A 5971-nucleotide genomic window follows, 5' to 3' on the forward strand; every position below is an offset into this window, starting at 1 on the left:
TTATAACCATTACTCAGGATTAATTAAAAATTAATTATATGTATAGACTTTGAATAAGAAGTTACCAAAATAATGTGTTCCCCTCACAACTTTCAATTAAATTTCATGCCATATATTCTAGTCGATGTATTCCTTTTAGGTCCTTCCATTTGAAGGACTATGTAAGGGGTGGTTTGCCTTGGGCACTCAACATCAAGTTCATACAATGGGTGTTTATTATATTTTATTATTATTTTCTAATATTTTTAAAGGATTGCTAATTTAAGGTTATATCAAAGTCTTTTAATTGATTTTTTTGAGTGGCGAGACAAGTGGGAGCTCAAACATCATATAAATGCTTTTAGAAGCGAGCTTTGATTTGATCTGAGGTTTACCATCTACATGTATGTGATTGAATGGTGGCAAGATAGCCATTTGCAAAATGGCATTTTATAACTTATTTCTTAAGTTTTCATTGCTTTTCCTATTGCGTCAAATCCAATTGAGTTGTCTTCTTTGGCATTTGTGAACTCTCTCTCTCTCTCTCTCTCTCTCTCTCTCTCTCTCTCTCTCTCTCTCTCTCTCTCTCTCTCTCTCTCTCTCAAGAAGGACCCCTCAAGAAGAATGCCATGCTCTCTCCCTCCCTCTATCTCTCTCTATTTCTATTATATGCAAAAGTAAAGGGGGGGGTGCTCTCTCTGGCATTTTGTAACTTGCTTCTTAAGTTTTTGTTGTTTTTTCTTTTACATCAAGTCCAATTGAGTCATCTTCTTTGGTATTTGTGATCTCTCTCTCTCTCTCTCTCTCTCTCTCTCTCTCATATATACATAGAAGGACCTCTCAAGAAGGAGGCCATGCTCTCTCCCTCCCTCTATCTCTCTCTCTCTCATATATATATATATATACATAGAAGGACCTCTCAAGAAGGAGGCCATGCTCTCTCCCTCCCTTTATCTCTCTCTATTTCTATTATATGCAAAAGTAAGGGGGGAGTCTCTCTCTCTCTCTCTCTCTCTCTCTCTCTCTCTCTCTCTCTCTCTCACACACACACACACACACACACACACAAAAAAAATTGGTTTATATATTGATAAGATCTCACTCTTTGTGGACAAAGGTGTTGTTAACCACATTGGTTAACATTACTCCGGACGTGTGGCTACAGCCTATTTTTGTACCATGTAGTGCACTTCATGTAATAGATTTTGGGAAATACCAAGCTTATGACTTATGTAATAATGGTATATACTAACCCTAAGAAATCAGCCTATTCTAGCTTTTGGGCCTTCGAGCACTGTAAAATGACGACTGTATATGAGCCATTGTTTACTAAAGAGAAAGGACACAATAATTGAGTCTAGCTTTGTGATGTGGTGGTGATGCTTACTTGTATTTTTTGCTTTCTCTCTATGATGCATGCTTGCTTGCTAGTGGATTGTGTGTGAGTGTATGAGTGGTGATGATTGCTCTTCTCTTTTCCCTCTCCTTATCCATCTCCATCTCTCCCCCATTCTTGAGCTCACATTCGCATTGAGTTTAAGATTGAGCTTTCCATAGTTCTCTCCCCCTTTGTTCTCTACCCAAGTGCATAGCTCCTTTGTGATGACACCAAAGGAGGTAAGGTTGAGGACCCTAGCTTCTCCATAAAACATGGTTGTCCAACCAAGAAATGATTACAGGTGCAAATCGGCTATGACCCTAGCATTCCTCATTTCTTCTCCCTCGTGCAAGGCACAAGACTCCCCATTTTGATGAACATTTTTATGTTGTTGGCTGAGGAGGCGCTAGCTTAGGACTCCTTGCTATACTTTACATTTGATGTCTTGTCATTGCCTGCCAGTTGAATGTAAATCCACCAATTTGTTGAAGGCTAACATTTTTGTTTTGGTTGTTTTTTGTTTTCTGGGAGCTGTGGAGCACACTTGAAGCATCAAGATTCAAGCTAGACGTAGTTGGTTAAACCCCCATTTCTATTCACTTGCATTAATTTGTTCCAAGCTTTCTTGAATAAAATACTTAATTAATCTTTTCTTATTATAGCAATTAGCATGCATGGAGTTGTATAACATAATGTCTACAGGTCAACTTTTGTGTTTGTATGAAAACCAAAAAAAAAACATAGAAAATAAAAAAAATCAAGGATTTAGACGATTTTCTAACGACAATTAAAGCCACCCATCCCCACAGCTTGGATGGTTAGGCGAATGTGGCTAAGACAATGCCTATAGAGCCACCCATCCCAAGAGTTGATCCAAGTGTGTCAAGATCATGGGGGTGGAAAATAGTGTGTAATCTAATAAGGTTAGGAGCAATCCTTCCCTTCAACGTAGAAGACACTACAATCATAACAACATTCTCATCAAGAGTAATCCTTCCCTTAAACGTAGAAGACACTACAATCATAACAACATTCTCATCAAGAGCCTTTGGTTTTGCCAGGTTATTAGCCAAGACTTCAAGATTGTTTGTTGGATCAAGAGCTCGGGGAACTATTAAAGACTCATGCTTCACACCCTGGTCTTTGGTATGAATAGTGCTGGAGGATTCAGCTTTAAAATAGGCACTAGAGTAGCGAGAACCTCATGCTTTATGCTATCTCTCTTTAACACAAGCAACTCAAGTGATTTTACCTAGGGATAAACTTGAAAAGACCGTTGGACCATTGTGAATGGAGAAAAGCCACATGAAATGCTACAAAGAAATTGCACACGTAAAAGACAACAAAGACAAAATAGAAATTTCCATGAACCATTATATTGCTTCATTCAAGATTACACTGTGTTGCTCGAATGTGAGAGAGGAGGTGTTAGTTATGGTTATGATATGAAAAGGTGCAAAATGAATGGGTGTATTTGCCTAATGTCTAATCACCATATAATAATGTAAATGTCCATGCTAATGTATGAGTAATGTGTCCACTAACACCTGGCACACTTGGTGGGTCAAATGCAAATCCGAAGTGTGAGCCCACGTAAATGCTAAGGCATGCCAAAAATGAAATCCCATGAGGTACATGCTATATCATACAATATGGAACCATGAATCAATAAGGATATCCACACTCCAAGAGCATGGAGTGAAACATAAGAATCTTCATGAAGCATGAGCATTTGCATCATAGCCCCATCATAGGCTAAAAACAGCCTATCACCAAATAAATATATTGATGTAGATCCTCCACCATCATGATCATGTACCAAAAATGGCACACCACCAAGGAAATGTGTTAATGAAGCACATGGTGAAAACTCATCACCATAAAACCATGCCAAATAGATCTTAGCAACTGCATCAAGAAAGCATGGATGGCCGGATAATCCTATAAAGCAATCATCATAGAACCACCCTGGTCTAACACCATGAAACCATGAATATAAGCATGAAGATCAACTATTAGAGCATCAACATACTCATCAACCATGAGACGCATCATCGAGACATCATCTGCTCAGAATGGAACATCATCAACATTAAGAACATGTGTGTCACCAATCAAGGTGATATCATCAATAAGAACAAGAGAAATTGATTCCTTCCTCCCTATGCACTGCCAAAAGCACAAGGCTAACCTTCAAGAAGTATAATCCACATATTAGCATCAAATAATATAAACATAAATATATAATATCCACATTCCAATAGCATAAGAAAACCCATACTCTCTCGTTACAACATATGACCCGTAAGCATATGCCTGAACATCGAACATATGAAGAGCATAAGAAAATCTTTGCATGCCTTGTTACCCATCATAGGCAACAAGCTAAATATATCTCCCACTTACTTTGGCAATAGAATCAAAGAAACCAATAAAATATCCTTTAACTTGATATAATGCGTCATCTTCCATATTGTAATATAAAGTGGCATCAATATGAGAAACCATAGAACGGATATGCAAAGCCCCATCATGCATAAAAACACCATGAAGATCATGATGAACCACAAGAGCATCATCAAGAATAATATCATGAGAAATAACATAATGAGGATCAGTAACATGTGAACCATCATCACATAAAAGATCAGCACGAAGATCAATATCCTCATGAACCATAATAGTAGCATCATCTCATGAAGCATATCACCTTAGCATATATCATCATAAACATGAGAGGAAACCTAGCTATCATAAACCATAGTTGAAACTAAATCTTGTGCTGAAGTAGACTCCATTGAAAATGAATCATAGAACTTGTGTCTCTCTGCAAGAATATCAGCAAGAGAGCCCCCACAAAATCCGTTGTGCTACCTCAACACAAGACACATCCTCGGGACATCATGAAGAATAGTAGCATAAGAAACATCTAGATTGGAAACTAAGATGTCTAGAACAATAAAAACAACATTCGAAACATGAGCATGTGTATGCCCATCCATGCAAACATAATCTCCATCACCATCTCAAACACGAATGAGATCATCCATATAAACCACATCCAGATCAAATCCAAAAACTCCAAATCAAGAAGATCATATGTATGAATATCTGAATCACTCATGGTACCACCATGAAGATAATCACCAATGCCATTCATAGAAGAAGATTCTAGATCTAGATCAAAAGATGGCAAACTTAGAACACCCAGATTAGAATTTGAAACATGTTAATCATCGAGATCACTATCTACAACTTATGTAGACTTAATGAGAGTCTCCATATTTGGAACCATAGATATGTCACTATCATGTGAAACCAAGCAACCATGGGCATCAACATCTGCAAACATAGGAGCGACATTGGAAACTCAAATATCTAGAACATGTGAAATGTCATGCATAGGCATAATTAATGCCTAGGAGTGATGAATGCCTCATCATCTACATCATCTACATCATCTTGAAGATCTATGGTGTGAGAATCCAAGAAAGACGAATACAGATCAAGGATAGAGATGTCTAGACCATGCGGATCAAGAAGAACGCCATCCAAAATGGTCATGGCATTTGGAATGTCATCCTTAAAAACGTGTGAATCAGGAATAGGCTTAAGAGGAGCCTCACTGCCATGCACATCACTAGTATCCAAAACATGTGAATTGCCTAAATCCAAAACATCCTCAAGCATAAAATTTTTTGTTCGGATTAAATGCATTTGGATCTGGATCAAGATCATTTGGAACATCCCACAATCAAGAACATGTGCAGTAGACTTAAGGTGAGCCGCTACACCTACATGAAGATCTGGACGCTACACCTACATGAAGATTTGGAGTAGACTCAAGGTGAGGTCTCCACACTTGCATGAAGATCTAGATACACCATATCTACATCAAGGCTAGAGAAAACTATCACCTCAGGATCATCAAGAATCTGGATAAAAGCATCACTGGAATCTAGAACATGTAAAACAATGTGGGTGCTCACATCATGTGAACTATGAGTGAAACCACCAATCACCATATCCTTATCATGAGTACGTTCAGTCCAAGTCCCCAAAATGAAAACACCAATGCCAAAGGATCAAAGACCACAAGAACACAGTCTAGAAACATGAGAACGTCCTCCATGTCATGACCATGAATAACATCCACATCCATATCATCAATAGTATCCTCGACAATATGAGACTCTATGGCATTGTTGAAAAGATGCAGGGAGGAAGAGAGTTTGAGCTCTTGCAAGCACACACACTCACACAAAACCTAGAAGAGAACACACAAGATGAGAGGCTGAAATTGTTCTTCTTCTTCTTCTTCTGAACAAAAGGATTCTACCAAAAGATAAGAGAAATAAAACATAAGTACTAAAGTACTATGTACACGTGGTCCATAATCTGAACAGAATACACTAGGTGAGTGAGCTGGCAAGATAAGTATGCCATAACTCAATGGTGGACTAGTGTAGTCTAGCTGTAGAATCACTGGCAAATATCTATCATGTTAGCATCCTACCAAACACGCCAGTGATGCAAGTGGCAGAAACGGTCACCCAGGGACATTATAAGTGTCAGCTCAGATTGAATTTGACATCTCAACAGTCCCCCTCAAGC

Source organism: Cibotium barometz, chromosome 24 (assembly GCF_041138505.1).
Source record: "Cibotium barometz isolate CiBa-2024 chromosome 24, ASM4113850v1, whole genome shotgun sequence".
Classification (NCBI taxonomy): domain Eukaryota; kingdom Viridiplantae; phylum Streptophyta; class Polypodiopsida; order Cyatheales; family Cibotiaceae; genus Cibotium; species Cibotium barometz.